This window comes from Fundulus heteroclitus, unplaced genomic scaffold, assembly GCF_011125445.2.
Source record: "Fundulus heteroclitus isolate FHET01 unplaced genomic scaffold, MU-UCD_Fhet_4.1 scaffold_37, whole genome shotgun sequence".
In the NCBI taxonomy this organism is placed as follows: Eukaryota; Metazoa; Chordata; class Actinopteri; order Cyprinodontiformes; family Fundulidae; genus Fundulus; species Fundulus heteroclitus.
In genome coordinates, this window is record NW_023396781.1 from 2,770,254 (window position 1) to 2,781,174 (window position 10,921).

The window sequence follows — 10,921 nt, forward strand, 5'->3', positions numbered from 1 at the left end:
AGTTAGCATTTGGCTAATTAGCTCTAGCAAATTCAACAATCACACGCTTACAACAGATGATAAACTCATCACGTCACAGCTTACAGCATTAATATAACTCACCACATTGGGCAACACTCATGAATTCCAGTAGGATATGATCCTATGGCCGATTTTGTTTGTTAATTTCAGCTAACTGCAACCTAAATGCACTACTGGTCCACCGTTTTATCTTTTCTTCTTCCCCTCCATTCGCTTACCAGTGCAAAGCAACTACAGCACCCCCCAGAGGAATGGAGGAGTGAATCCAACAGTATTTCTGTTATTTTTTGATTATGCACACCTGCTAGCTTTTTATTCTGAAAATTTTAATGTCCCATGCTCCTGAATGCACCATAGCTTTCTGAATGCGCTGTGCTGTGTAGATAGATGCACGTCTGATCTTCCGCTTAAGACAAAGCTTTGCAGTTTCAAAACTCATGTTGGCTCTCACGGTTTACTGTTGTGTGAATGACAAGAGACCACAACAAATAAATCAGCCATTCCTCTAGGGAACGCGAAAACCTTTGCGAGGGAACGCAAAAGTATTCTGAGGTAACGCAAAAAAATATATATTTTCCCCATGTCCCCTAAAGGGCTCTGTATACACTTACCTCGGCCTTGTCGTGTGTCAAGTGCTGCTGGTTCTGATGTCGTTTTTTGTTGTTTTAATTCGGCAAAACGTTCATTTTTGTGTTTATCTCACTGACTTGTATTGCTTTGCTAGCCCAACTGTGCCAACTGGTAGCCATTTTAATATTAACATGCCTATTTCCTACTTTTATCTTAAAAAAAAACATTGAGGATGGTATTGAACAAGTAATAAGGTTGTGACTGACCACAGCATTGATCATTAAGATAGGAAAAGTCATTTCTATGTCTGCCCACTTTTACAGTGATCAATCTATAAATTATGTGCAGTTAGTTCAGTTCATTCTCTTAGTGAAATGGCAAAATTAATCAATACATCTTATAATGAGAATCTTTACATTATAAAAACACCAGAGAAGAGAAGCCATTTGTTACATTTGCTATACTTGACTAGTTTTACAGGACTATACATTTTACATTTTCTTTCTTGAGAACTATATCAATTTACATGTTAAACAGGTATAGTTTTATGATGTGAAAAGGTGAGAAATTAAAAAACAATTATAGTAACATTTGGCATTTTTTATTTACAGGAAGAAACACCAACAAAACATGTGAGGATAAGGAGAGTGCTGGTGACCCTCTTCTGGCTGGCCGGCGGTGCATCCTATAGGGAAACAGCCGACATCTTTGTGATGCCCTTGTGTGCCAGGTGGTGCACAGAGTCATGAACTCCCTGATGGGGATCATTAAAAAAAAAATTTCTTCCCAAAAAGACAAGATTTGGAGGGAGTGGGTGCTGGTTTTGCCCGCCTTGCCGGGATCGAGGCGCTCAAAGGAGCAGTCGGTTCCATTGATGGGTGACGTGCGAATTGTTCCACCTGCAGAGCCACAAAATAAATGTTATTTAAACAGAAAACTCTTCCCTTCAATCATCCTGCAGGGTGTGTGTGACGCACGGGGAAAGATTTTGAATGTTTACATCGACAATGTAGGCTTTGTCCATCACTCACTGGTACTGCGGCGCTCTCCGTTGTATAAAAATGCTTTATACCCACCTAAGGGATTTTTTTTCTACACTGCAATGGTGCGTTCCCATGCCTCCTGGACCCAATCACCTCCCTGACGCCCTATCGCCCGCCAGTTGCCATTAAGATCTCTTACCTTCTTGTCCTTAAATAGAGCCAACAATGACACAAAATTGATACATAGATTATATTAATTGAATAGAACATTAAGACATATCAGCATATTACCTAAATTACAAGTTATTTTATATTTGGTAAAGTCCAAGTGGAGGCACGCCACTACAGGCACCACGCCAAGGCAAGAAACATCATTGAGCGTACCTTTGGTGCTATCAGTGGCGGCTGGCCAGTAGGGGGCGCTCGGGCGCCGCCCCCTTTAAATTGTTTAGATAATAAATTATTTCTGAACTGCAAAATACTTAGAAATGTATTTATTCATACTGTGTGTCCAATAGACATGTTAGAATTTATTAAAATATTAAATACATAATTCTATTTAATTGCTCACATTGTGCACACTTCCTATGTGCAGGGCGCCGGTCTAATGGGAGTGAATGTAGCCGCGTCAACTTTGGCAAGCAGGTGATCTGAGGCTGACTTTTAATTGGTTATCTAGGGTTTTGCATAGGGGCGCACTGCTCTGCGCCCCGGACACACCCATTCTGTTGTGTCATTACTGGTAGAGTGTCAGTACTGGCTAATTTTTTTTAAAACATTGTGTGATTGGACAATCCCCAATTTGACTCAGCGCAGCTGCAGTTCGTTAGGTTGATTTACGTTTGCAAAGTGCAAGTGGAGTCATTTCAAAATGAGAGAAAATTCTGTTTTTTCTTTACAAAAAAATGCTTTTACAAAGCGTTCAGATGAAGAAAAAAACAGGATAAAGGAGCTTGGACCGGATCGTCCCAATTTAAAAATTCAGCAGCAGGCAGGTGATCGTGGACGATCCTACATGAGGGCTTTTTCCAGCTCTTCTTATGACAAGCGGAGTTGGCTAGCTGGATGTGATGTAAGCAATGCCTTTTACTGCTTTCCGTGTTTGTTATTTCAAAGTTCTGGCACGGAGGCAATGTGGACAACAACTGGGGTAAGAGACTTAAAACATCTTTCAGAAAAATGCAAACGGCACGAAAACAGCCGCAGCCACCTGGACAATGCAATGAAGCTAAGTTTTTGGGGGAAACTTAGCATTGCTCAACAGCTAGATGAAGGCTACAGGATTGCTGTTAGACGACACAATGAAGAGGTGACAAAAAATCGGCACATCCTTTCTAGAATAATAGACTGTGTTAAGTTTTGTGGAGCCTTTGAGCTGGCCTTGCGTGGTCATGACGAAAGTAAGAGCTCTGAAAATCCCGGGATCTTTCGTGGGTTGGTTGATTTTGTTGCTTCTCTTGATGGAGTACTAAAAGAGCACCTTGAGAATGCTACTGTGTTTAAGGGAACTTCGAAAACTGTGCAGAATGAGCTACTGGAGTGTATGTTTTCTGTTCTGAAGGAGCATATAATCAAAGAAGCACAGAGCAGTGATTTTCTTTCAATCCAGGCAGACGAGACTGTGGATGTTGCCACGCAGTGCCAGCTTGTGCTTGTACTACGCTATATCGATGCCAAAAACACTGTGCAGGAAAGGTTTTTTGAGTTTATCCCTCTGCAGTCGGCTACAGCTGATTCCATCGCTACAGCCCTAAAAGAACGTCTTGGAACTATTCTTCCTGAGGATCAAAAAGCTAAACTAATCTGTCAGGCATATGATGGAGCCAGCGTGATGCGAGGTGCCACTGCAGGTGTTCAGAAGAAGATACAAGATGTGTACCCAAATGCCCACTACATCCACTGCTATGCTCATCAGCTCAATCTAATAATGCAACAGGCTACTTCTCGCATAACCAAAGTTAGAATTTTTTTTTCTAACCTTAGTGGATTTTCCAGCTTTTTCTCCAGATCATCCAAGCGCACAAGCGTTCTTGATAAAGTTGTGGCCCACAGACTACCAGCATCCAGCAATGTCAGATGGAACTTTCACAGCCGTGCCATCAATACTGTGTTTGAGCACAGAGAGGACCTCATCCGCTGTTTCGAAAGCATACAAGACTCTGGTGACTTTGACCCCATTACCGTCAGAGAGGCTGGAGCAGTGGTGGGAAGTAACAAAGTACAAGTACTTTGTTACTGTACTTAAGTACAATTTCCGTGTATCTGTACTTTACTTAAGTAGATTTAATAATGGATACTTTCTACTTTTACTCCACTACATTTAACAGTAAGTATCTGTACTTTCTACTTCACTACATTTCTATACAGCGTTTCGTTACTCGTTACATCCAAGACGCATTTCGGTTTTTTGATTTGTTCGTTAGTTTGAAAGTATCCAATGGCGAGAGCAGAATCTGTCCGCTGAACCAATCCAAAGCGGGAAATAACCATTAGGCCCTCCCTAAGAGCAGCACAGTACGCAGGACCTGCAGAATCATTAACTCCCAGAATGGAGTCCAAGGATAGTCATCCTCCAGAAGACCTGCCCCACCCATGGTCTTATTTAAAAGACTTCTTTGAAATAACTGGGTCAAAAAACGCTTCCTGGAGATTCCAATGCCGCCTTTGCCTTCCCCGAAAGCATGAAATTCTATCTTTCAAAAATTCACCATCAAATTTGAAAAAACATATTGAGGTAAGTTAAGTTGCTAAATGCTATCGATGTTAAATTAATTTGTGTTAGTGAAGTTTTATGTAATCTTAGCAAGCTTTTTGTTGAACTCGACTGCAGTAAATAAATACGATTACTGTATATTGTTATAAGCTAGCATGAACTTGCAAGTAACAGTGATTACTGCGGTCGTGATCACGTCTCCCGCCATGAATGTTCCATATAAGTTGACGCTAAACTCCTTCACGTCCTGGTTATTAAATAAATGTTAGCGCCATTAAAATAATCTCCATGTAACAGTTACAGTTAAAACTAAATACGATAGGTACACTTAATGACATTATATAAGCCGTTAGGTATTATGGTTGGCAAGTACTTTTACTTTTAATACTTAAGTAGTTTTAAAAGCTTGTACTTTCTTACTTTTACTTAAGTAAAATAATAATGTGGTACTTCGACTTTTACTTGAGTAAATTTTTGTCTGTGTATTTGTACTTTTACTTAAGTACATTGTATGAGTACTTTCTCCACCACTGGGCTGGAGCATTTGCCATGCTACTGGAGGATCAGGATTTTAAGTTCTTTCTGCAACTTTTCCACCATATTATACCTCATGTGGACCTTCTCTATGCCAAACTCCAGAAGAAGGTCATAGATTCAGTCTGTATCCAGGAGAGCATCCAACAGTTCCAGCAGGACATTCAAAAGATCAGGTAATTTGTTTAAATAGCTGATTTTTCTTCTTCTTCTTCATTATTATAATATTGTAAGTATTTCTCTTTGGCAGAAATTCTCTCCACTCCATGGTTGGACAAAGCAGTAGTCAGCCAGCGAAGAAGCGTCGGACACTCAGTGTAGAAGACCATGAAAGGATTGCTGCAGAGGTGAGTTGTTGTGGAAAATCACTGTTACACTGGTTTATTGTAATGTTATTTAATATATTAGGAAGATGTGCGTTGTAGTTAGAGATACCTTTAGTTGTGTCTATGCTGTGTAGGTATGTTGCTGCAATGTTTGTCAGCAAGATATTTTATTATTTAAGTTGTACTGAAGTTTATGGGTAATGGGGAATAAAACATTTGGTTACTGAATTTTGTATAATCTTGTCCCACAAAAATGCTGTAACACATTTCATAACACAGCCTTAAAAAATGGCAGCAAATGTTATTAAAATCCGTAAGTTTATAAATAAAATGTGTTCCTTCTTTCTATGACTTAATAGAAAGGACAAAATAACATTTCATATTTAGAATGAAAAATGTGATTTATAAAATCATGATCTTCATGTTTGTCCTTCTCTTAAGGTCTGTGATATCATACTGGAACACACCAGGGAGCGCTTTTCTTTCACAAACCACCTTGTTAGTGCCACACTCCTGCAGGGGGACAGATTTGAACAATACAACACAGCATTTCCTGAAGATGCACTGAGCAACACCTTAAAAGCCTATCCAGTGCTCAATCGAGGTAAGCTGAAGACAGAGCTTACTCTCATCTACAGCAAGGAAGAGTTCCAAGCCTGTTGTGGTGCTGTGGGCCTACTCCAGCTGTTTATGGAAAACAATCTAGAAGAAGTCTTTTCAGAAACTGTCACGCTCTTGAAGATCCTCATCACCACACCCATGACCACAGCAGAAGCTGAAAGGTGCTTTTCAACTCTGAAAAGAATCAAGACTTTTTTGAGAAACTCAATGACTCAGGACAGGCTGAATGCATTGGCCATGTTGTCTATGGAGAAAAGACTAGTCACAGAGATGACTGACTTTAACAAGAATGTAATTGAAAAATTTGCAGGGCAGAAGGAAAGGAGGGCAAAATTCATGTATAAATAGTGCTATTTTTTAAGTTTTGTTTGTTTTTCATTTGTTTGTGTGCGCCCCCCTCAGTTTTTTTAGCACCAGCCGCCACTGGGTGCTATAAAGACACGGTGGCGTTCCATTTTCTTTAGGGCGCTGGAGGTCCGTCCGACATTTGCCCCAAAAGTAATCGCCGTCTGCTGCATCCTCCACAATATTAGTATAGAGGCAGGGGACCAGCTTGACGTGGAGGATGAGGAGGTTGACCCAGAAGAGGACGGCCATCCGGCGGCTGAAGACAGCAAGCTGTCTGGAAGCTGCCTCCAAGCCAGACTGGCAGCCCGGCAGAGCTGGCTGCATGTTTAAGTGAACAAGCCTACATCTGACCTAACCTAGATCAGTTGTAGTCATGTACACATGCTGCTTCATTTAATTTTTTTTCCACTACCTGTAAAACACATTAAATCAGTAAATTAATTCCCATTCCTGTTATTTATCAATTGTATGTTTGTGGGTGTTCTCTATTTGTCCAAGGTGTTTATAAAAGTTAATTATTTGTTTTAAATCATATGTTAATTGTTTTCAACATGTTACATCTTGACTCTGTTCCAAAGTAAAATCATTTGTATAAAATAAATGTCTTTTTTTACACTGTTACAATTGTTTTCTTTCCCCTCTCAATTCTTTGTGTCCTTGCTCAAAAGAAACTCACTTAGATAAGAAAAACATTTATAGATTTTATTTAAAACTTGTCAAGTTTTTCTAAAAGGGACAAATATTTATTGGCCCTTTCGGTAGCCAAACGGTTTGCCATTTTAGTCAATCTGTAAAATATCCTTCAGCCCTGAGTTTTCTATGGTAATACCAGAAATGTGGTGTGAATAATACATAATGTGAGCTAATATTATGCAGGGAGTTTTGTTATTTTACCTTATATTTTTGCACCAAATTGTGCCGCTTTTTTTTTGGCCTTCTTCGGTGTGATCTGCAGTCCAGAGGGTCTCACAAAATCACTAGTTGAATAGAAAACAAGTTTAGTGTCACAAGAGCTGAACATAAACATTTAGGCAGACATAAATAAAAGTTACTTACTGCCATTCGGTTTTGGAGGAGTTCCTCCTGCCTGCAAATAGGCCCTCATTGGGAATACGCCAGTTGATGAGGGCCTGGGTTCCTTCTGTGGTCCCTGTTTAAAATATAAATGTCAACTATGTAATACTTCATAATAAAAGATGAACAGACAACAGAACCCATGTTAAACCTAAAAGCTAGGCAATATTACGACTGCTTCTGCTATGTGTAACTAACATGACACTCGCAGACCGAACATATTTTGTAACCTATATAATAGCTGATAACTAAGTGATTCTGCGTTTTGTCCTGAATGCTGCTGTCGTCCTTGGGAGACATTTATAATTTATTCCAGCAAGTATTGAGTTAATAAAGCAACACAACTCAGTGAGATAAACACAAAAATTAACGTTTTGCCGAATTAAAACAACAAAAAACGACATCAGAACCAGCAGCACTTGACACACGACAAGGCTGAGGTAAGTGTATACAGAGCCCTTTAGGGGACATGGGGAAAATATATATTTTTTTGCGTTACCTCAGAATACTTTTGTGTTCCCTCGCAAAGGTTTTCGCGTTCCCTAGAGGAATGGCTGATTTATTTGTTGTGGTCTCTTGTCATTCACACAACAGTAAACCGTGAGAGCCGACATGAGTTTTGAAACTGCAAGCTTTGTCTTAAGCGGAAGATCAGACGTGCATCTATCTACACAGCACAGCGCATTCAGAAAGCTATGGTGCATTCAGGAGCATGGGACATTACAATTTTCAGAATAAAAAGCTAGCAGGTGTGCATAATCAAAAAATAACAGAAATACAATTATAGAGCATTCAGTATTGTAAGAAAGCCCACACTGTTTCTGGATAGACACAATATTGTATGAGTGAAGTTCTGTTCCGTTTTATGCCTCTTTCCTTGTAAATATGAAATGTCCCATGCTCCTGAATGCACCATAGCTTTCTGACGCTCCCGAATGAATCTGCAGATCACTGTGGTCCACTCATGTCGGGCTTTTTTTTTTTTAATTACACGCTAACTCTGTAAACAGGCCATATAGGGAAGCTTAAAGTATAATGTTGTCGCCTCAAACGTACTTTTAAAGAACAACAGCAGCAGAAAAGGTAATTTTTAACTTACCACTGTGATCTCTGTTAGCGCTGTACATAATCAAGCTGTGGCCGCGGTGCATTCTGGGAAAGCGGCCAGCTGATGCAGGCTCGTTTCCGGGGAGGCAGGCCTTGGCCAATAGTTGTGAACAGCGCCATAGAGATTGAAAAGAGTTGCGACACTCTTTGATGTCACCGCCAGGGCAGTCACGTGGTTCATGTAGACCGCTATAGTTCCAAAACATACGCTGGCTGTCATGTTCTTCTATGGGACAGACAGCAGCGATTGCGTTATTTAACGGTTAATACATATATAAACATACACCCTACTACTTTTTCAGCTGTTATTGCATGATTACATATTTGTTAATGTCATTTTTCCATTTTGAGAGGCAGGGTGACAACAAAAAGCTGTATATTACTTAGATACGTTTTACATTTTTGGAGGGAAAAGCTTATGTTCATGTTCGTATGGACAGGAGTACAGGCTAGAACGGCTCTAACTTAAGTTTTCTTTTCCATATCATTTATGTGATGACAGATGTCTCATGATTTTCATTTTATGGCGACTGGGCTGTATTATTGATTACCGTGATTTTGCTTATAAATTCCGATTCAGCCATTAGCTTACCTTCGTGGTAGCGTTAGGTCTGCCGTGGTCCATTAAGCATTCGCCTAGCAGCTAGCTCACTTCTGATAAGTGGTCACCCCCAGACCACAACGTGAAACATGATCATGTTAAGACTAAGAATATAATTTTAATATTAAGCCATTCACATATTATCAAAAGCATTATGCTTATCTGTTTGGGTCTATAGGCAAGTGCAGAGCTATTAAGATTTTTCTCTACATCTCTGGATTAATGCACAGAGTAAGGTTAGCTGCAGAGAGAGTGATAGAGAACAGTGACAGGCAACACTCCCATTGGACTCCGTTGTTGCTTTTTGCTTTTTTGAGAAAGAACAGTCCATTCAGCATTTACACCCACTTTTTCTGATGAGGCAGGAGTTGGCCACACAACAATGATAATTTTAACACTAAGCCATGCACAAAGAATCAAATATATTAAATAGGGCTGGGCAAGTTAACGCGTTAATTTCGCGTTAATTCATTAGACTATTAACGGCGATATTTATTTTATCGCGCATTAACGCATGTTGCTCACATGCTTTCAGTCAGTGTCAGTCAGGCAGCACTCTCCCGCTCCCCCTCCCCTCTCGTACATGGCTCAGCGGCGCCAGCCAATCAGCACGCAGGCTCAGCCTGGCCCGCCCACTCAGCTCTCACACAAACTTAACAAACAGCTGAGAGAGACCGCAGCAGCGAAAAAACATGAACAGAGGAAGTAGCACCGTTTGGCTTTATTTTAATACCGTAAATGCAATCAAGCTGTATGTTTTGTAAAAAGCCGGTTCCATTTCAATGGAAACACAACAAATTTATCTAAGCACGTGAAAAAACATGAAAACGTCGAGCCCCAGAAACGGAGAGAGGAGATGAAACTTCTCTCACTGCCGACATACCCACTGACGTCTCTGACTGAGGCGTTTCAGTCCTCCAGGGAACATCCAGGTAGATCAGTGGATGGATGGATGGATGGATGTTACTGGAGCCCACACATAACATGTCATTAAGACCTTGAAAGAACCCAGTACATATATTAAAAAGTGTTATTTAAGATAAGATAACATTAGCTAATCCTTTTTTTATCCCACGACGGGGAAATTTATAGGATTAAAGCAACAGGCAGGTGCACACAACACAGACAAAATTACATAAGGATTGAAATATATAAGAGGTGGATTAGCGAAAAAACACTGAACATAACATTATTATTATTATTATTATTATTATTATTGATATTATTATTAAATTGTAATAATAAAATAAAAACCACAAAACCCAAAAGGTCAACAGTTTCATGATACATCAAGCTTAGGGACTGGCTAATATACAGCAGGTCAAAAAAGGCCATATTTTGGCTGCAGTGCTTGCTGTTCTCTTATGAAGAAAAGATCAACTAGTGCACTAAATTCAATAGATGGGTTGAAAATATCCAGTATAAAATAAGTGCTACAAATGTTACAACACTTTTGTTCATATGGCAGCAGAACATTAAAATAAAAGTGCTCTTTACACTACTTTTGAATTCATTCTTGGAGTTTGTAAATACAATGCAATTAATCGCGATTAATCAGGGCGATTAATCGCGATTAAATATTTTAATCGTTGCCCAGCCCTAATATTAAATAATAACAACTCATTAAGCTTGGATGAATGATTCAAATATTGTTTAATAAAAAATACTGAGTGAGACAACAAGATGTGTGTGTGTGTATCTAACTGGAAAAACAAGAACAAAGTGAAGGAACAGGGAGGAATATTATAAATAAGTAAATAGAAAAAAAAAAAAAATAGAAAAAAAAAAAATAGAAAAAAAAATCCTCCACATACATCAGGCTTCAGAGTGCATCAGGGCTGAAAGGAAGGACAACATTAATAATAAAAGGTATCTGGCATAAGATAAAAATGAACAATGTGGAAAAAAAAATGGGAACAAGCATGAATAATATCAACAAACATATGTACAGTATGTGTGAACAAGAACAACAAATGTATAAAGAGGCGTTAAGAACAGGTATCGTAACCATTTTTTTTGGGGG

General features: G+C 39.3%; 1 long non-coding RNA gene across 2 annotated transcripts; it reads right to left on the bottom strand.

Annotated features, from left to right (window-relative positions):
* Positions 1-1,218: 1,218 nt before the first annotated feature.
* LOC118560040 lies at positions 1,219-8,564 on the bottom strand. Of its 2 annotated transcripts, XR_004929027.1 has the most exons (4): positions 8,290-8,564; positions 7,173-7,266; positions 7,011-7,093; positions 1,219-1,782 (listed from the first exon to the last, which is right to left on the bottom strand). It is a non-coding gene; the product is annotated as an uncharacterized LOC118560040 (long non-coding RNA). The 2 variants fall into 2 exon arrangements; XR_004929026.1 differs by lacking the exon at positions 8,290-8,564 and having other exon boundaries at positions 7,173-7,813.
* Between the last annotated feature and the right edge of the window lie 2,357 nt (positions 8,565-10,921).